We start from the raw sequence: 23,085 nt of genomic DNA on the forward strand, positions 1-23,085 counted from the left end.
AGAACCATGCATTAACACAAGAGAGTTGTCATGTCCCCTGCACTGACAGACCTGCATGGACTCCCAGAACCCTGCATTAATGTAAGAAAGGTGCACTGCACCCTGCACTGACAGACCTGCATGGACTACCAGAACCGTGCATTAATGCAAAAAAGGTGCACTGCACCCTGCACTGACAGACCTGCATGGACTCCCAAAACCGTGCATTAATGTAAGAAAGGTGCACTGCACCCTGCACTGACAGGCCTGCATGCACTCCCAGAACCGTGCATTAATGCAAGAAAGTTGCACTGCACCCTGCACTGACAGACCTACATGGACTCCCAGAACCCTGAGAGAGGTGCACTGCCCCCTGCACTGACAGACCTGCATGGACTCCCAGAACCGTGCATTAATGTAAGAAAGGTGCACTGTCCCCTGCACTGACAGAAATGCATGGACTCCCAGAACCGTGCATTAATACAAGAAAGGTGCACTGTCCACTGCACTAACAGACCTGCATGGACTCCCAGAATCCTGAGAGAGGTGCACAGCTCCCTGCACTGACACACCTGCATGGACTCCCAGAACCGTGCAATAATACAAGAGAGGTGCACTGTCCCCTGCACTGACAGACCTGCATGGACTCCCAGAACCGTGCATTAATACAAGAGAGGTGCACTGTCCCCTGCACTGACAGACCTGCATGGACTCCCAGATCCCTGAGAGAGGTGCACTGCCCCCTGCACTGACAGACCTGCATGGACTCCCACAACCGTGCATTAATGCAAGAAAGGCGCACTGCCCCCTGCACTGACAGGCCTGCATGGACCCCCAGAACCATGCATTAATGTAAGAAAGGTGCACTGCACCCTGCACTGACAGGCCTGTATGGACTCCCAGAACCGTGCATTAATGCAAGAAAGGTGCACTGCACCCTGCACTGACAGACCTGCATGGACTCCCAGAACCGTGCATTAATGTAAGAAAGGTGCACTGCACCCTGCACTGACAGGCCTGCATGGACTCCCAGAACCGTGCATTAATGCAAGAAAGGTGCACTGTCCCCTGCACTGACAGACCTGCATGGACTCCCAGAACCGTGCATTAATACAAGAAAGGTGCACTGTCCACTGCACTAACAGACCTGCATGGACTCCCAGAACCCTGAGAGAGGTGCACTGCTCCCTGCACTGACAGACCTGCATGGACTCCCAGAACCGTGCATTAATACAAGAGAGGTGCACTGTCCCCTGCACTGGCAGACCTGCATGGACTCCCAGAACCGAGCATTAATACAAGAGATGTGCACTGTCCCCTGCACTGACAGACCTGCATGGACTCTCAGAACCCTGAGAGAGGTGCACTGCTCCCTGCACTGACAGACCTGCATGGACTCCCAGAACCGTGCATTAATGCAAGAAAGGTGCACTGTCCCCTGCACTGACAGACCTGCGTGGACTCCCAGAACCGTGCATTTATGCAAGAAAGGTGCACTGCACCCTGCACTGACAGACCTGCATGAGCTCCCAGAACCCTGCATTAACACTAGAGAGGTGCACTGTCCCCTGCACTGACAGACCTGCATGGACTCCCAGAACCCTGAGAGAGGTGCACTGCTCCCTGCACTGACAGACCTGCATGGACTCCCAGAACCGTGCATTAATACAAGAGAGGTGCACTCACCCCTGCACTGACAGACCTGCATGGACTCCCAGAACCGTGCATTAATACAAGAGAGGTGCACTGCACCCTGCACTGACAGACCTGCATGGACTCCCAGAACCATGCATTATCACAAGAGAGGTGCACTGACCCCTGCACTGACAGACCTGCATGGACTCCCAGAACCATGCATTATCACAAGAGAGGTGCACTCACACCTGCACTGACAGACCTGCATGGACTCCCAGAACCCTGCATTAATACAAGAGAGGTGCACTGTCCTCTGCACTGACTGACCTGCATGGACTCCCCGAACCGTGCATCAATACAAGAGAGGTGCACTGTTCCCAGCACTGACAGACCTGCATGGACTCCCAGAACCCTGCATTAATGCAAGAGAGGTGCACTGCCCCCTGCACTGACAGGCCTGCATGGACTCCCAGAACCGTGCATTAATAAAAGAGATGTACACTGTCCCCTGCACTGACAGGCCTGCATGGACTCCCAGAACCCTGCATTAATGCAAGAAAGGTGCACTGTCACCTGCACTGACAGACCTGCATGGACTCCCAGAACCCTGCATTAATGCAAGAAAGGTGCACTGTCACCTGCACTGACAGACCTGCATGGACTCCCAGAACCATGCATTAATACAAGAAAGGTGCAAGGTCCACTGCACTAACAGACCTGCATGGACTCCCAGAACCCTGAGAGAGGTGCACTGCCCCTGCACTGACAGACCTGCATGGACTCCCAGAACCATGCATTAACACAAGAGAGTTGTCATGTCCCCTGCACTGACAGACCTGCATGGACTCCCAGAACCCTGCATTAATGTAAGAAAGGTGCACTGCACCCTGCACTGACAGACCTGCATGGACTACCAGAACCGTGCATTAATGCAAAAAAGGTGCACTGCACCCTGCACTGACAGACCTGCATGGACTCCCAAAACCGTGCATTAATGTAAGAAAGGTGCACTGCACCCTGCACTGACAGGCCTGCATGCACTCCCAGAACCGTGCATTAATGCAAGAAAGTTGCACTGCACCCTGCACTGACAGACCTACATGGACTCCCAGAACCCTGAGAGAGGTGCACTGCCCCCTGCACTGACAGACCTGCATGGACTCCCAGAACCGTGCATTAATGTAAGAAAGGTGCACTGTCCCCTGCACTGACAGAAATGCATGGACTCCCAGAACCGTGCATTAATACAAGAAAGGTGCACTGTCCACTGCACTAACAGACCTGCATGGACTCCCAGAATCCTGAGAGAGGTGCACAGCTCCCTGCACTGACACACCTGCATGGACTCCCAGAACCGTGCAATAATACAAGAGAGGTGCACTGTCCCCTGCACTGACAGACCTGCATGGACTCCCAGAACCGTGCATTAATACAAGAGAGGTGCACTGTCCCCTGCACTGACAGACCTGCATGGACTCCCAGATCCCTGAGAGAGGTGCACTGCCCCCTGCACTGACAGACCTGCATGGACTCCCACAACCGTGCATTAATGCAAGAAAGGCGCACTGCCCCCTGCACTGACAGGCCTGCATGGACCCCCAGAACCATGCATTAATGTAAGAAAGGTGCACTGCACCCTGCACTGACAGGCCTGTATGGACTCCCAGAACCGTGCATTAATGCAAGAAAGGTGCACTGCACCCTGCACTGACAGACCTGCATGGACTCCCAGAACCGTGCATTAATGTAAGAAAGGTGCACTGCACCCTGCACTGACAGGCCTGCATGGACTCCCAGAACCGTGCATTAATGCAAGAAAGGTGCACTGTCCCCTGCACTGACAGACCTGCATGGACTCCCAGAACCGTGCATTAATACAAGAAAGGTGCACTGTCCACTGCACTAACAGACCTGCATGGACTCCCAGAACCCTGAGAGAGGTGCACTGCTGCCTGCACTGACAGACCTGCATGGACTCCCAGAACCGTGCATTAATACAAGAGAGGTGCACTGCCCCCTGCACTGACAGACCTGCATGGACTCCCGGAACCCTGCATTAATACAAGAAAGGTGCACTGTCCTCTGCACTGACAGACCTGCATGGACACCCGGAACCGTGCAATAATACAAGAAAGGTGCACTGTCCCCTGCGCTGACAGAACTGCATGGACTCCCAGAACCGTGCATTAATACAAGAAAGGTGCACTGTCCCCTGCACTGACAGACCTGCATGGACTCCCGGAACCCTGCAGTAATACAAGAAAGGTGCACTGTCCCCAGCGCTGAGACCCCGGCAGGCACTCCTAGAACCGTGCATTAATACAAGAGAGGAGCAGTGTCCCCTGCACTGACAGACCTGCATGGACTCCCAGAACCAAACATTAATACAAGAGAGATGTAGTGTCCTCTGCGCTGACAGACCTGCATGGACTCCCAGAACCGTGCATTAACACAAGAGAGGTGCACTGTCCCCTGCACTGACAGACCTGCATGGACTCCCGGAACCGAACATTAATACAAGAGAGGTGCACTGTCCCCTGTGCTGACAGACCTGCATGGACTCCCAGAACTGAACATTAATACAAGGTAGGTGCACTTTCCCCTGCACTGACAGACCTGCATGGACTCCCAGAACCGTTCCTTCACAGAAGGGAGGTGCTCTGACCCCTGCACTGACCGACCTGCATGGACTCCCAGAACCGTTCATTAACAGAAGAGAGGTGCACTGTCCTCTGCACTGACAGACCTGCATGGACACCCGGAACCGTGCATTAATACAAGAAAGGTGCACTGTCCCCTGCGCTGACAGACCTGCATGGACTCCCAGAACCGTGCATTAACACAAGAGAGGTGCACTGTCCCCTGCACTGACAGACCTGCGTGGACTCCCAGAACCCTGCATTAACACAAGAGAGGTGCACTGTCCCCTACACTGACAGACCTGCATGGACTCCCAGAACCGTGCAGTAATACAAGAGAGGTGCATTGTTCAGTGCACTAACAGACCTGCATGAGCTCCCAGAACCCTACATTAAACAAAGAAAGGTGCACTGTCGCCTGCACTGACAGACCTGCATGGACTCCCAGAACCGTGCATTAATACAAGAAAGGTGCACTGTCCACTGCACTAACAGACCTGCATGGACTCCCAGAACCCTGAGAGAGGTGCACTGCCCCTGCACTGACAGACCTGCATGGACTCCCAGAACCATGCATTAACACAAGAGAGTTGTCATGTCCCCTGCACTGACAGACCTGCATGGACTCCCAGAACCCTGCATTAATGTAAGAAAGGTGCACTGCACCCTGCACTGACAGACCTGCATGGACTACCAGAACCGTGCATTAATGCAAAAAAGGTGCACTGCACCCTGCACTGACAGACCTGCATGGACTCCCAAAACCGTGCATTAATGTAAGAAAGGTGCACTGCACCCTGCACTGACAGGCCTGCATGCACTCCCAGAACCGTGCATTAATGCAAGAAAGTTGCACTGCACCCTGCACTGACAGACCTACATGGACTCCCAGAACCCTGAGAGAGGTGCACTGCCCCCTGCACTGACAGACCTGCATGGACTCCCAGAACCGTGCATTAATGTAAGAAAGGTGCACTGTCCCCTGCACTGACAGAAATGCATGGACTCCCAGAACCGTGCATTAATACAAGAAAGGTGCACTGTCCACTGCACTAACAGACCTGCATGGACTCCCAGAATCCTGAGAGAGGTGCACAGCTCCCTGCACTGACACACCTGCATGGACTCCCAGAACCGTGCAATAATACAAGAGAGGTGCACTGTCCCCTGCACTGACAGACCTGCATGGACTCCCAGAACCGTGCATTAATACAAGAGAGGTGCACTGTCCCCTGCACTGACAGACCTGCATGGACTCCCAGATCCCTGAGAGAGGTGCACTGCCCCCTGCACTGACAGACCTGCATGGACTCCCACAACCGTGCATTAATGCAAGAAAGGCGCACTGCCCCCTGCACTGACAGGCCTGCATGGACCCCCAGAACCATGCATTAATGTAAGAAAGGTGCACTGCACCCTGCACTGACAGGCCTGTATGGACTCCCAGAACCGTGCATTAATGCAAGAAAGGTGCACTGCACCCTGCACTGACAGACCTGCATGGACTCCCAGAACCGTGCATTAATGTAAGAAAGGTGCACTGCACCCTGCACTGACAGGCCTGCATGGACTCCCAGAACCGTGCATTAATGCAAGAAAGGTGCACTGTCCCCTGCACTGACAGACCTGCATGGACTCCCAGAACCGTGCATTAATACAAGAAAGGTGCACTGTCCACTGCACTAACAGACCTGCATGGACTCCCAGAACCCTGAGAGAGGTGCACTGCTCCCTGCACTGACAGACCTGCATGGACTCCCAGAACCGTGCATTAATACAAGAGAGGTGCACTGTCCCCTGCACTGGCAGACCTGCATGGACTCCCAGAACCGAGCATTAATACAAGAGATGTGCACTGTCCCCTGCACTGACAGACCTGCATGGACTCTCAGAACCCTGAGAGAGGTGCACTGCTCCCTGCACTGACAGACCTGCATGGACTCCCAGAACCGTGCATTAATGCAAGAAAGGTGCACTGTCCCCTGCACTGACAGACCTGCGTGGACTCCCAGAACCGTGCATTTATGCAAGAAAGGTGCACTGCACCCTGCACTGACAGACCTGCATGAGCTCCCAGAACCCTGCATTAACACTAGAGAGGTGCACTGTCCCCTGCACTGACAGACCTGCATGGACTCCCAGAACCCTGAGAGAGGTGCACTGCTCCCTGCACTGACAGACCTGCATGGACTCCCAGAACCGTGCATTAATACAAGAGAGGTGCACTCACCCCTGCACTGACAGACCTGCATGGACTCCCAGAACCGTGCATTAATACAAGAGAGGTGCACTGCACCCTGCACTGACAGACCTGCATGGACTCCCAGAACCATGCATTATCACAAGAGAGGTGCACTGACCCCTGCACTGACAGACCTGCATGGACTCCCAGAACCATGCATTATCACAAGAGAGGTGCACTCACACCTGCACTGACAGACCTGCATGGACTCCCAGAACCCTGCATTAATACAAGAGAGGTGCACTGTCCTCTGCACTGACTGACCTGCATGGACTCCCCGAACCGTGCATCAATACAAGAGAGGTGCACTGTTCCCAGCACTGACAGACCTGCATGGACTCCCAGAACCCTGCATTAATGCAAGAGAGGTGCACTGCCCCCTGCACTGACAGGCCTGCATGGACTCCCAGAACCGTGCATTAATAAAAGAGATGTACACTGTCCCCTGCACTGACAGGCCTGCATGGACTCCCAGAACCCTGCATTAATGCAAGAAAGGTGCACTGTCACCTGCACTGACAGACCTGCATGGACTCCCAGAACCCTGCATTAATGCAAGAAAGGTGCACTGTCACCTGCACTGACAGACCTGCATGGACTCCCAGAACCATGCATTAATACAAGAAAGGTGCAAGGTCCACTGCACTAACAGACCTGCATGGACTCCCAGAACCCTGAGAGAGGTGCACTGCCCCTGCACTGACAGACCTGCATGGACTCCCAGAACCATGCATTAACACAAGAGAGTTGTCATGTCCCCTGCACTGACAGACCTGCATGGACTCCCAGAACCCTGCATTAATGTAAGAAAGGTGCACTGCACCCTGCACTGACAGACCTGCATGGACTACCAGAACCGTGCATTAATGCAAAAAAGGTGCACTGCACCCTGCACTGACAGACCTGCATGGACTCCCAAAACCGTGCATTAATGTAAGAAAGGTGCACTGCACCCTGCACTGACAGGCCTGCATGCACTCCCAGAACCGTGCATTAATGCAAGAAAGTTGCACTGCACCCTGCACTGACAGACCTACATGGACTCCCAGAACCCTGAGAGAGGTGCACTGCCCCCTGCACTGACAGACCTGCATGGACTCCCAGAACCGTGCATTAATGTAAGAAAGGTGCACTGTCCCCTGCACTGACAGAAATGCATGGACTCCCAGAACCGTGCATTAATACAAGAAAGGTGCACTGTCCACTGCACTAACAGACCTGCATGGACTCCCAGAATCCTGAGAGAGGTGCACAGCTCCCTGCACTGACACACCTGCATGGACTCCCAGAACCGTGCAATAATACAAGAGAGGTGCACTGTCCCCTGCACTGACAGACCTGCATGGACTCCCAGAACCGTGCATTAATACAAGAGAGGTGCACTGTCCCCTGCACTGACAGACCTGCATGGACTCCCAGATCCCTGAGAGAGGTGCACTGCCCCCTGCACTGACAGACCTGCATGGACTCCCACAACCGTGCATTAATGCAAGAAAGGCGCACTGCCCCCTGCACTGACAGGCCTGCATGGACCCCCAGAACCATGCATTAATGTAAGAAAGGTGCACTGCACCCTGCACTGACAGGCCTGTATGGACTCCCAGAACCGTGCATTAATGCAAGAAAGGTGCACTGCACCCTGCACTGACATTCCTGCATGGACTCCCAGAACCGTGCATTAATGTAAGAAAGGTGCACTGCACCCTGCACTGACAGGCCTGCATGGACTCCCAGAACCGTGCATTAATGCAAGAAAGGTGCACTGTCCCCTGCACTGACAGACCTGCATGGACTCCCAGAACCGTGCATTAATACAAGAAAGGTGCACTGTCCACTGCACTAACAGACCTGCATGGACTCCCAGAACCCTGAGAGAGGTGCACTGCTCCCTGCACTGACAGACCTGCATGGACTCCCAGAACCGTGCATTAATACAAGAGAGGTGCACTGTCCCCTGCACTGGCAGACCTGCATGGACTCCCAGAACCGAGCATTAATACAAGAGATGTGCACTGTCCCCTGCACTGACAGACCTGCATGGACTCTCAGAACCCTGAGAGAGGTGCACTGCTCCCTGCACTGACAGACCTGCATGGACTCCCAGAACCGTGCATTAATGCAAGAAAGGTGCACTGTCCCCTGCACTGACAGACCTGCGTGGACTCCCAGAACCGTGCATTTATGCAAGAAAGGTGCACTGCACCCTGCACTGACAGACCTGCATGAGCTCCCAGAACCCTGCATTAACACTAGAGAGGTGCACTGTCCCCTGCACTGACAGACCTGCATGGACTCCCAGAACCCTGAGAGAGGTGCACTGCTCCCTGCACTGACAGACCTGCATGGACTCCCAGAACCGTGCATTAATACAAGAGAGGTGCACTCACCCCTGCACTGACAGACCTGCATGGACTCCCAGAACCGTGCATTAATACAAGAGAGGTGCACTGCACCCTGCACTGACAGACCTGCATGGACTCCCAGAACCATGCATTATCACAAGAGAGGTGCACTGACCCCTGCACTGACAGACCTGCATGGACTCCCAGAACCATGCATTATCACAAGAGAGGTGCACTCACACCTGCACTGACAGACCTGCATGGACTCCCAGAACCCTGCATTAATACAAGAGAGGTGCACTGTCCTCTGCACTGACTGACCTGCATGGACTCCCCGAACCGTGCATCAATACAAGAGAGGTGCACTGTTCCCAGCACTGACAGACCTGCATGGACTCCCAGAACCCTGCATTAATGCAAGAGAGGTGCACTGCCCCCTGCACTGACAGGCCTGCATGGACTCCCAGAACCGTGCATTAATAAAAGAGATGTACACTGTCCCCTGCACTGACAGGCCTGCATGGACTCCCAGAACCCTGCATTAATGCAAGAAAGGTGCACTGTCACCTGCACTGACAGACCTGCATGGACTCCCAGAACCCTGCATTAATGCAAGAAAGGTGCACTGTCACCTGCACTGACAGACCTGCATGGACTCCCAGAACCATGCATTAATACAAGAAAGGTGCAAGGTCCACTGCACTAACAGACCTGCATGGACTCCCAGAACCCTGAGAGAGGTGCACTGCCCCTGCACTGACAGACCTGCATGGACTCCCAGAACCATGCATTAACACAAGAGAGTTGTCATGTCCCCTGCACTGACAGACCTGCATGGACTCCCAGAACCCTGCATTAATGTAAGAAAGGTGCACTGCACCCTGCACTGACAGACCTGCATGGACTACCAGAACCGTGCATTAATGCAAGAAAGGTGCACTGCACCCTGCACTGACAGACCTGCATGGACTCCCAAAACCGTGCATTAATGTAAGAAAGGTGCACTGCACCCTGCACTGACAGGCCTGCATGGACTCCCAGAACCGTGCATTAATGCAAGAAAGGTGCACTGCACCCTGCACTGACAGACCTACATGGACTCCCAGAACCCTGAGAGAGGTGCACTGCCCCCTGCACTGACAGACATGCATGGACTCCCAGAACCGTGCATTAATGCAAGAGAGGTGCACTGCCCCCTGCACTGACAGGCCTGCATGGACTCCCAGAACCGTGCATTAATGTAAGAAAGGTGCACTGTCCCCTGCACTGACAGAAATGCATGGACTCCCAGAACCGTGCATTAATACAAGAAAGGTGCACTGTCCACTGCACTAACAGACCTGCATGGACTCCCAGAATCCTGAGAGAGGTGCACAGCTCCCTGCACTGACACACCTGCATGGACTCCCAGAACCGTGCAATAATACAAGAGAGGTGCACTGTCCCCTGCACTGACAGACCTGCATGGACTCCCAGATCCCTGAGAGAGGTGCACTGCCCCCTGCACTGACAGACCTGCATGGACTCCCAGAACCGTGCATTAATGCAAGAAAGGCGCACTGCCCCCTGCACTGACAGGCCTGCATGGACCCCCAGAACCGTGCATTAATGTAAGAAAGGTGCACTGCACCCTGCACTGACAGGCCTGTATGGACTCCCAGAACCGTGCATTAATGCAAGAAAGGTGCACTGCACCCTGCACTGACAGACCTGCATGGACTCCCAGAACCGTGCATTAATGTAAGAAAGGTGCACTGCACCCTGCACTGACAGGCCTGCATGGACTCCCAGAACCGTGCATTAATGCAAGAAAGGTGCACTGCACCCTGCACTGACAGGCCTGCATGGCCTCCCAGAACTGTGCATTAATGCAAGAAAGGTGCACTGTCCCCTGCACTGACAGACCTGCATGGACTCCCAGAACCGTGCATTAATACAAGAAAGGTGCACTGTCCACTGCACTAACAGACCTGCATGGACTCCCAGAACCCTGAGAGAGGTGCACTGCTCCCTGCACTGACAGACCTGCATGGACTCCCAGAACCGTGCATTAATACAAGAGAGGTGCACTGTCCCCTGCACTGGCAGACCTGCATGGACTCCCAGAACCGTGCATTAATACAAGAGAGGTGCACTGTCCCCTGCACTGACAGACCTGCATGGACTCCCAGAACCGTGCATTAATGCAAGAAAGGTGCACTGTCCCCTGCACTGACAGACCTGCATGGACTCCCAGAACCGTGCATTAATGCAAGAAAGGTGCACTGCACCCTGCACTGACAGACCTGCATGAGCTCCCAGAACCCTGAGAGAGGTGCACTGCTCCCTGCACTGACAGACCTGCATGGACTCCCAGAACCGTGCATTAATACAAGAGAGGTGCACTGCACCCTGCACTGACAGACCTGCATGGACTCCCAGAACCGTGCATTATCACAAGAGAGGTGCACTGACCCCTGCACTGACAGACCTGCATGGACTCCCAGAACCATGCATTATCACAAGAGAGGTGCACTCACACCTGCACTGACAGACCTGCATGGACTCCCAGAACTCTGAGAGAGGTGCACTGCTCCCTGCACTGACAGACCTGCATGGACTCCCAGAACCGTGCATTAATACAAGAGAAGTGCACTGTCCTCTGCACTGACTGACCTGCATGGACTCCCCGAACCGTGCATCAATACAAGAGAGGTGCACTGTTCCCAGCACTGACAGACCTGCATGGACTCCCAGAACCGTGCATTAATACAAGAGAGGTGCACTGCCCCCTGCACTGACAGGCCTGCATGGACTCCCAGAACCGTGCATTAATAAAAGAGATGTACACTGTCCCCTGCACTGACAGGCCTGCATGGACTCCCAGAACCCTGCATTAATGCAAGAAAGGTGCACTGTCACCTGCACTGACAGGCCTGCATGGACTCCCAGAACCCTGCATTAATGCAAGAAAGGTGCACTGTCACCTGCACTGACAGGCCTGCATGGACTCCCAGAACCCTGCATTAATGCAAGAAAGGTGCACTGTCACCTGCACTGACAGACCTGCATGAGCTCCCAGAACCCTGCATTAACACTAGAGAGGTGCACTGTCCCCTGCACTGACAGCCCTGCATTAACACTAGAGAGGTGCACTGACCCCTGCACTGACAGACCTGCATGGACTCCCAGAGCCCTGCATTAAACAAAGAGAGGTGCACTGACCCCTGCACTGACAGACCTGCATGGACTCCCAGAACCGTGCATTAACACTAAAGAGGTGCACTGCACCCTGCACTGACAGACCTGCATGGACTCCCAGAGCCCTGCATTAACATGAAAGAGGTGGCATGTTACATATAGTGAGAGTAATGGACTCCCATTTGGGGTGGTGTGATGACCTCTCCTCCTCTTTTGTCCAATCGAAATTGGGGATCCTTTCACTTGCAACATTAGGGGGCGGTACGCTCCCCTGGAAAATGGTATAACTAGAGTAGGTTTAGTTAGTTAATTTGCCCGACTTGTCCGAATAGCTGACCTGTCACTGACCCAAAGCGCTCAATAGCTGATCGAGAGCAGAGGTGCTGCGGAGCACTCTGTCAGAAGACTCGCTGACCCAATCGGGGTCCTGGGGAGCTGAAGTGCTGGCGAAGCACTTTGTTGGTGATTTTGATGACCCAATCGGGGTTCTGGCTGTTAGCTGCAGAGAGGGAGTAGCGCAGGCGTTGCAACTGAACTGCGGGTGCTGCTCTTAACCTTTGGTGGTCCTGTCCTGATCCAATTCTGGGTTTTCCTGTCCTGATTCCAAATCGGCACCTGCTGGCCTACTGGCGACTGAAACTTTTGGGGTTCTTCTGTCCTTTAACTGACCCGTGGCCACGGTTGGCCTTCACATCATTCTAGGTAAATATAAATCTGTGCGGGTTCGTCATTATTATTTGTTCCCTTCTCTCAGCCCACCCTATTTGTAGAACTTATTGCATTATTGTTCCCCTCTCTTTTCCCTCCCTATAGGTAAAAGCTTTTGACCGTTAAAACTTTTGATTGCATATGTTCCTTTCTCTCACCCTCCCCTTATGTTAAAGGCTCAAATCAGTCGATTGCATTTTTCCTCGTTCCCGCTCTTACCCTCCCTTCGTGATTACTGTTTGATTACATTTTCATGTTCCTTATCTTTACCCCCCATTGCTAAATGCTTAGTAACCTTTTAATTCATATTTTGCATAGTTATATTCTAATACTGATTTTTACTATTGAGAGTCTGTTTGTATTCAATCTTTGGATTATGACAATTTAAGAAATTTAGATAAAGAGTTTTAAAACTTCCCGAGTCTGTGGTTATTATATGAGTGCAAATGTTATTTTTCTCGATCTATCTTCAATCTAACACCCTGATCCTCTAGGTTTATAGGTACCAGTGACAAGGATTGGTAAGTCAATGGTATAGAACCTAGTAGGGAAATAACTGGAAGTAGAGCGAGGGTTACCTGATTGAGTTATATACGTTGTTATTGTTTATGGGTCCAGGTGAGTATGTTAAATTTATAGTCGGGTGACATACCTGCGCGCTCTATCAGCACTGCAAAGTGAAATAACTCACGTAAATTATCTTTTTGTTTCAGGCAGCACAGGAGGAGGTCAGCTACATACGCCCAGCAGAGATGAGGCAACGTGTAGGGTCGGGGGGGGGGGCTAAAGGGGAAGGTCCTGCCATGACTAATGTTTTGTAAACATAGCTCTGTAAATGTGGGCCTATATATATATATATGTATAAGTATAAATATGTGTGTATATATATATTTATATATAATTATATATCTAGATTTCTATTTATATAGATCGTGAGCAAGATGCTAGCAGCATCGAAACTCGTAGATAACTCGCTTTTGATCCTGAAATAAAATATCCTGCTATGGAAAGCTAAAGGAGTGCGCCCCAATTCTTTTGTGAAAAAAGGAGTGGTTTTGGATATTAAAACAACGTGGTTCTGTCGTAGGGAGAGGCAACCATGATGAGCGCTTGAAGGGTCCGGCCTTCTCGTTTCATGACCACTTCAACAATCTGGGCCCTTAATTGCGCAATGTTATGTTTCTCTTCAACCCAATGTGTAGCGACAGAGGTGGTTCTGTTTTTGGTCCTGAAATTACTTTTATGCTCAGTGAGCCTAACTTTCAATTTACGTTCTGTTTTACCTATGTAAAGTTTACCACACGGGCACTTTAAGCAATAGATAATGTTGGTGGTATTACAGTGTCCAGTAAAACGTAACTGTATTTTGTTGCCCGTCAAAGGGTGTACCAAGATGTTTCCTGTGATAATATTGTTACAGTGTATACAGTTCAAACAGCGCATAGTGCCTTTGTGTGAATCCTTACTGTCCATCTGTCTAGGAGTTCGCATAATGTCTAGTAGGTTCTTCCCCCTAGTATAGGCAAAAATAGGTTTCTCCATGAAAATGCCATTAAAGTCTGTTTCATTTTGTAGGAGTTCCCATCTGTTCAAAATAATTTTTTTGATTTTACTTGCAGCTGTAGAATATTTCGAGACAAAAGTAATTCCTTTCTTTTGTGGCTTACACGTGGGGTTAAGCAACATTCGTCTGTCCAAGATCGCGAGCCTATCAACAGCTTGTTCCAGGACTTCGGGTGGATACCCTCTTTGAGCAAACCTTCAACGGTGTGTTTGGATTTGAGTGTGGAATGACTCCTCATTGGAACATATTCTTTTAATCCTTAAGAAATGCGAGTATGGTAAGTTGGTGATGAGACTTCTGGGATGGAAACTGGTAAACAACAGGGTGTTGTTGCGGTCTGTGGGTTTCGTATATATGTTTGTGAGGAGCATAGATTTCTGGTCATCCTTTGTGATTTTAACATCCAAATAGTTCACCTCTCTTGTACTCGTAGTGTACGTGAATTGGATTCTTGGATTCTTCTCATTGAGCTGTGCTATTTGTCTATGCAATACAACTAGATCCTTCGACCAAATAAGAAAGATGTCATCAATATAACGACAGTATTGGACGAGACCCGTTTGCCACATTTCATCCGTTAGAATATACTCTTCCTCAAATTTGGACATGAATATATTCGCATATGCCGGTGCCCCGGAGAATCCCATGCTGGTACCGGTCATTTGACCATAAAACCGGTCTTTCCAATTGAAGTAACTGTTGTTGAGACAGAAATGTAATAGTCTCAAAATGAAAACACTTTTCTCCTCTGGTAGATCTAATTGGAGTAATGCCCACTCTACTGCTTCCATTCCTTCCTGATGGTTGATAGATGTGTATAAAGCAGTCACATCAATAGTGCACAATATCCAGTTCTTATCATACATTTCCTGAATGATCTCAATTTTGTTGAGAAAATGTGTCGTATCTCTGGTGTACGTGCACCATTTTTGTACAAATTTCTGAAGGTAATGATCTAAATATTTACCAACTGGGTCAAATATTGAATCACATCCTGCCACTATGGGGCGGAAGGGTGGATCCGTGGGATGCTTATGTATTTTTGGAGTCATATAGAGAGATATGACAATGAGCATACGAGTTAGCACCATAGTGTTCACGTTGACTTTAATGGCTGTTTATTCACTGTTATGTTACGTTTTTGTAAGGTATTATCCAGAGCAAACATCCACAGCTATTCCACGGTGGTTGATTTTTACAACAGATAAACCGCTAGACTCCACTATTGCCCAGAATCAGGTCCATATTATCAGAAACTAATATTGGTCATGTGTTGTATTGCTAAAATGTTTAATCAGTATCCCCCGCATGTGTATAATATAAACATGGCAGATCATGTCAGAATATAAAATGAGGTATAGACAGCTTATGTTCTTATAATTTATTTTTACAGACACTCGCCCCTGAAGAAGGGAACAGGGCTTCCCGAAATGCATAGGGCGACGCTTCTTCGCAAGTCTAGTGACTAAGTATTGAAATGATGTAACGTTTCTACATGATTATGTACAAAGGAACACTATGAGTGGTTACATACATTTATGTTGAAAAGTCATGTACAGTTAAAACTAAGGCATTCAAAAGAAGTTTTGTCTTGTATAAAAAAATTCTGTCAGCTAACCAGAACCAATTGAAAATAATGGTTACAGGTTAGAATATATCCTTTTGTAAATAAATGTGTTTCTTGGGAAAAGAAAAAGGCTGATTACATATTATTTAGAATACGAAATTTGTCAGAAATTGTGAGAATTTTTCTCTCTAGGAACAGTGCACTCCGCATGTAGGCTTCGCTTACATTTCATTAGAGTATTTCACACACTGTGCAGCCAACACAGTCTGCAGAGAGCACCCTTGGTATATAAGCAGATTAATCTTGACACATTGAGTACTAGAGTGCTCCTCTTATTCCCCCTCTTTGGTTACCACTATTGAATACACCACATTATTCATATACACATGACCAAAGCAGTAAAGACACTATAACTGCATTATAAAAAAAAAATGTAGCCTCAGGGTCCTATGACCTCTGTGACAGAGTCACTATTGCACTAGGGTGTGCTGCTCCGTAGGCCTGCACATAAGACTGAAGGTGAACTTCGGTACGGATTATGGTGCACAGGCCTTCAAGATTAACCCACATTTGACCCCGCTACGGTCCACCTGCTTGTGCTAAGACACCAGGGCTTCTAAGGTCTAGCATGGGAATGTGCTCCCTTAGGAGAGAAGGATGAACCTGGTTCCCCAGTTTCAAATTCGGCAGCTCTGGCCATAGTGCCACATCTTCTCCCCCACTGAACACCATACTCTTCCACTAAAAGAAACTTGTACTGCCTTTAGATGCAATCCAATTGTGTCCTGCTGTAAACGCCTGGAAGCAACTCAATTCAAATTATGCACTAGACAAGAGTAATATTCTGTCTGAAAAAACAGTAAGAACCTCCTACAAAAAGTAAACACTCACAGGGAATGCACGACTAAGTAAAGAATGTGAAATGTAAGCAGGAACAACATGCTGACCTTAATGTTTTTGGGTGAGTGGGTGGATGGATTAATGTATTAGTGAGACAGGGGAATGGGCAGGTTCACATATGCTTGAAAATGCTCATTACAACAGCTGAAAGCTAGTCTCTGAAAGAAAGGGGGGTCATATGGTAACCATATCCAAACTGTATGCCCAACACACAGCAGCTTAAAACATTATGTCCAATCACTCATGCCAAAGGATTCTATTCTCCAAAAGAAAATCATTTATTCTAGCCCATTGGTTTCCACTTCAGCTTTGACAGGCCGACTTTGCAGATTACTGACATGGGAGCTGGCGCCTCTATTCTCCCTAGCCTACTTCATGAGGAATGGGTCTTTGGCCAACAGTGGTAGTCGTCCCGGACACAGGCATAGGGAGCTAGAGCGGCACACTGCCACTCGGGAGGGTGAACTCCCCATCTATAACCTGACATTGTGGACTGTGGATGGGGTCCCTGGGGCCAATAGGTGGCTCAGGAAGGGGAGCATGCACATTCCCTCTCCCCATGTGTGAAAATGTACATCCAGTCCCTGGTCTGCCCCGAGGGATAATAATGTAAAGGGCGGTCCCGGCCTTTTAAAAAATACATATTTTTGCATGGCTGGCCCCAGGAGGTCAGGGGTTGTCCCAGAGGCTCCTACAAGGCTTAGGGTGGTAATGGTATGCCCACCATGCACCTTGCCATATGTAATTTTATTTTGTATGGACACAGGACTGATTCTCTGAGTTCCAAAATGGACACTAAACATTTTTGTTGACATAAGGAAGCCAATCAGATCTTAACTTTTGGTATGACGGTCCTGTGATACTCCAGTCTCTCTAGATATCTATACATTTTGAACCCTAATTTCTCTGAAACTACTGAACAGATTTATGCAAAATAGCAAAAAGCATACTTTCTGGTTAAAGATCTAACATTCTGACAAACTTGGTGTTACATTTTGTTTAGCCATTTTGGCTGTAGCTCTGTATCTAAACTTCCTATGAGAAATTGCATGGGGAAAACATGTCAAAGGATCCCAGCGTTTCTCGGACCCTGCTTGAAAGATCAACCCAACACTTTTCAAGAAGGAGATGAGGCAGATGAAATTTTTTGGAACGTTTCCTGAAGATTCGTTTAACAACTCCAAAGTTATTGGCAAGGCAAAAAATCAATTTCCTATGGAAGAGTTTTCCCAAATGGTCTTTGAATACAAAATGAGCGACCCATCACAGACGTGTGAAGAGCAGGGAGTGTGCTGACCTCAAGTGAAGAGAGCAGGTGAATGGAAACTGCTAGGTGCACTGAAGAGGAGGAGCAGCTGGGTGGAGGACAAGAGACAGCACTGCCCACAAGTGAAGAGAGTGGCTGGTGGAAGTGAAAGAAAAGAGCTGCTCACTTTTGAGAGGGAAAGAACGCTCCTGCTATGGTACAGTGAAACTGCACTCACATGGAGTGCTGAAAAAAAATTTGGGGGGAAGGAAACAACTCATCCAGTCAGGCTCTGTGATACAAAAATGCTCCTGTATTGTCAAACACAAGAATAGGGAGGAAAGCCAGCAAATCAGAAGTATGATTGTGAGATTGACAAGAAAGACGTCTAATCTCGAGGAAGGGCCTGTTACAGATTCTACTCAATGACTATTTTACATACTGGAAACAATAGGTCTGCCTAGAGGCAGGTAATGCTATCTTTAGCCAAAACCTAAAAGGTTAGCACCAGAAAACCTAATGGGACCTGTAGGAGAAGTTTAGAAATATAGCATGGAACTAGAGCACCAAAAACAGAAATTCCAGTAAAGAGAATGAGTAGAGAGCTACTTAGGAAGCAAATGTTCAGTTCATTATTAGTATCAAATTGGTTACTAATACTGCTTACTAGAGAGCGCCCGTAGAGGGTGCACTTTTCCTAAGACCTTGCACCAAAGAATCAGAATTATTATATGTAAAACTTCTTGCTGACAACGTGATAGTGTTGGCTAAACATATTCATATTGAAAAGAACACTGAAACAGCCATTTTGGAGCTGAGGTCGAGGATCATGGGGCACTTCAACCCAACAGTCGGTTGCTCCATTATAAGCAGATTCTGTACGCAGCATATTTCCGCAAAATTATACACTTTGTGTGATCTATAATTGCAACTTCGAGCGCACTTACTATCAAATTCGCATGATTCTTCAGTTAATTCATGACTGATAAACCTAGCTGAGAAGGGAGACGGAGGTGAGCAGTCCAAGGGGTTCAAACGTCACCTCGCTACAAATAATCAGCTATTTATAGCCCGCAAGGACATGCTATTATCTTGATGACTTACTTCAACTTCTTCAAGCTGTGGGAGTAGGCAAGCCCGGGCCTTCAATCTCTGTAATCTTGCCGGTCAGCAGCCGAGGCGTGCGTTTTCCCGAATTCCTGCTAATACTGACGGTGTCACGGCCCTGGAAACAAACACCACTATGGTGGGGCTCTGTGACCTTACGCGCGGGCGCGGTACTTTGCAGCGTAGGATAGGTGGCGCAGCACCCTCCGTCACCGTCATGATGTCATAGGGATTTGGTGCTGCTGCCTGCTGGCCTAAAATAATACAATCAAGAGGCCTGCGCACAAAATTAAAAGCTCAGATTCCGATCATCATCCATTGACATGATTCTATTTCTAAGAATGGAAATAAAATGGAAAATAAATGCCACACTGACAAAACAATGACATTTTAAAACACACCACCACCACGGCACCAGACATTGCAGGCCGGGTGATCCAGGGGGGGGGCAAGTGCCCCCCCCTTCCCCCCCCCCTGCGGACGCCCATGCACTCACTGCGGCATCAAGAAGCCAGTGACGTCATCCGTCCCCACAGCCTCTGAAGGGCGCTCTGCCGTCCAACAGACACTAAGGGGGCGGGGCGAAGACCCCACTCTCCTGTCTCTTGACTGACGTTTAAAGTGCGCCCACCTGTGGGGAGGGAGGTCCCGCGTGAGTGACTGTCACAGGGTGAAGCGCAGACAGGCACTTTAAAGACCTCAGCAGGAGTCCACGCAGAGGGGACACAGCAGGCCAGGTGGGCACGGACCAGTGCACAGCGCTAACTGGGGAAATGCAACACACGCTTCTCCGGCAAGATATATATATATATATATATATATATATATATATATATATATATATATATATATATATATATATATATATATATATATATATATATATATATAGGTATTGGGAAGGTATTGAACATTCAACTGACCCCACCTCGGCCCTCCCGGCCTCTGAAGGCTCCACTCTGGGTAGTTCCCCTCAGCTCCACGGAGTTTGGGTCACGGGGTTAAGTTCATTGCTCATGCATCATGTCAGTTCCATGTGTATGTCAAACACCAAAGAGCTGACGTCATAGGCATACGTCAGTCTTCCATTCAGGGTATGCACAAGTTTGTGATCATATTTTGTTTTTATCAGTGCTTTGACAAGGTCTCTTTATTATGTGAACACTATTTAACCTCTTCGGTGCTCAAGACAGCCCCTGTCCGTCTAACGTCACAGTGGGCGTGTGCTAAGGACGGCTGGGGGGCCGCCCACTTATTAATTCTCCCGCAGAGCACCGAAGGGGTTAATCACAACAATTCATTTAGATATGATAACAAATAAATGTGAAAGTGCGTTTTAAATGTCGTCCGCCGAAATCTAAATCAGGCTCTTAAGTTTAACCACGATAAAACCACTCGTACCTTTTCTATATATTAGACATGACGTCAGCTTTTACGTGGCATAACATTTTGTGAGATTTACAAACTTTGCAATCTTTGAAGGTGGAGAGGTTTATTGCATTTCTCAGAAGTTTTGCCGGCGTTAAATATGTTTCCCCTCTAGATGTTTTTTGTAAGTTAGGTTTTCACAAAAACCCAGTTGATCTGAGATTGGTTTCTGCAAAGCTTGAATCCAAGCAGGATTTGTAAAGCGCTGCAAATCGACCATGAGGTTCTCAAGGCGCTGGAGTTGCCAGCAGCTTTGCTGTGCTCTGTTCATTCGAACAGCCGGGTCTTGAGTCCTTTCCTGAATTTCCGGAGCGATGGGGCCGTCCTGAGGTGCAGGGAACGGTCGTTGCAAGCTTTGGCCATCCGGTGAATACACTGTGGGGCATATTTACAATAAGAGGCGCATCCCTGCATATCAGCAGGGATGCGCCACTTATTGTGCGCAGGGCTTTGACGCAGCATGGGCCCAAAAGTGACTGAGTGAAATCTTGTAGATTTCACTCATTTACTTTTAGGAGGCGTTCCTGGGCAGGAACGCCTACTTCTGGCACAGGGCATTACAACGTGACGCATCTCCCAGAAGCGTCACATTGTAAATACTCCGCAGCATGGTGCATCTTTTGCGCCGCTGCTGCGTCACAAAAGTGACGCAACAGCGGCGTAAAAGAAGCGCAGGGGGCTTGTAAATCTGCGCCACCGTGTTTTGTAGTGAAGTTTGCACAACTTGGGAAAGTTTGCAGAGGAAGAACAGGCCACCATCTGCCATTAGGTTAGCCACTGGCACTGATGGTGAGTCCATGTGTGCACCCATCTTATGGATGCAGTGGTTTCAGGTTGTCTGGAATGAAGCGCGGGCACACTCACCGGTTTCAGAGATTCAGCCGTGGCACCATGGACATTCAAGACCAGTAGCCCCCCATTGGCTCATGGATCCAAGCCGGTGCCCGCAGGCGTGTGCGGATCTGAGAGAAGCTCAACCTTCTCCGGGATTATGGGAACATGGCTGCCTGTGCTCCCATGTCAAGGGACCAGCAGGGTGAGTGGCTGCCCATCCTCCAACCCAGCCCTCTGGTCCTCCTCATCTCCTGGCTACCACAGCAGAGCCAGGATTGGGCCAAAACATGCCCTCTTCCTCTGAAGGACGCCCTTCCGCCTCTTGGGTCTAATCCATCCAACCCCTGGCGTGGGCAGGTAAGGGGCACCTGAACCACACATGAGCCATGTCTGACTGGGATTGGCTTCAGCCTCTTGTCTTGGCAGACTCCAGCTTCACAAGATCCACCCTGAGCATCCTGCAGGAGACAGACTATCTCCATGGAAACCGTCTCCTTGGGACATGGGGACCACATCACGCGCAGGGACAATCGGTCCAGGTTCATCTCCAGAAGAGCTCCAAGAAGGTTCTGATGCTGACTTGAGGCACATAGAGCAGAATCCTGGCAGCGAAGGAAGTAACACAGGGCCCGATTCACAGAACTAACTTAAAACAAAATCCTAAACTTACTACCATTTTGGTATTCACAGAAGGCACTTACTCATTTCAGTATTCACAGAAGTTAGGAGTCCCAACTTTACTACTCCTAAACTGAGAAAAATCCTAACTTAAAGACTTTCGGTTTTCACAGAAGGCATTTAGGAGTCCTAAAGTTAGGACTCCTAAGTTCTGTGAATACCGAAATGAGTAAGTGCCTTCTGTGAATAAGGAAATGAGTAAGTGCCTTCTGTGAATACCAAAATGAGTAAGTGCCTTCTGTGAGTAAGTGCCTTCTGTGAATACCGAAATGAGTAAGTGCCTTCTGTGAATACCAAAATGAGTAAGTGCCTTCTGTGAATACCGAAATGAGTAAGTGCCTTCTGTGAATACCGAAATGAGTAAGTGCCTTCTGTGAATACCGAAATGAGTAAGTGCCTTCCTTCTGTGAATACCGAAATGAGTAAGTGCCTTCTGTGAATACCGAAATGAGTAAGTGCCTTCTGTGAAAACCGAAATGAGTAAGTGCCTTCTGTGAAAACCTGAAATGAGTAAGTGCCTTCTGTGAATACCGAAATGAGTAAGTGTCTTCTGTGAATACCGAAATGAGTAAGTGCCTTCTGTGAATACCGAAATGAGTAAGTGCTTTCTGTGAATACCGAAATGGTAGTAAGTTTAGGATTTTGTCTTAAGTTAGTTCTGTGATTCGGGCCCACAATGTCCAACCTGAACTTCACCCCTTACTTCTTCCACTATTCACCTCACACCAGAGACTGAAGAGCGCCTTCAGTTGGTCTATATTCCCTGCTACACCATCGCTTCACCTAAAGCATTAGGAAGTCGACTTTGAAATAAGAATAATTTAGCATTAGTGTTGAAAAGAAATATTTGTAAATAATATATGCAAATATAATTTGGTTTAATTTAGGGTAAGGTTTGAATTGCCTTAAATAATTAAACAATAATGTAATTAAAATTAATTGGGAGGCAGAATAATGCTATTTATGAATATAATGCGATTGCATTTCAAATCATTTTATAATGTTTACCGAGGACTAGGGTCGTATTGTAGTAATT

General features: G+C 49.0%; 1 protein-coding gene across 1 annotated transcript in view; it reads right to left on the reverse strand.

Annotated features, from left to right (window-relative positions):
- Window positions 1–23,085, reverse strand: part of PDZD4 (PDZ domain containing 4) — a 425,221-nt gene that overhangs the window by 334,502 nt on the left and 67,634 nt on the right. The window lies entirely within an intron of this gene.

Source organism: Lissotriton helveticus, chromosome 10, assembly GCF_964261635.1.
Source record: "Lissotriton helveticus chromosome 10, aLisHel1.1, whole genome shotgun sequence".
In the NCBI taxonomy this organism is placed as follows: Eukaryota; Metazoa; Chordata; class Amphibia; order Caudata; family Salamandridae; genus Lissotriton; species Lissotriton helveticus.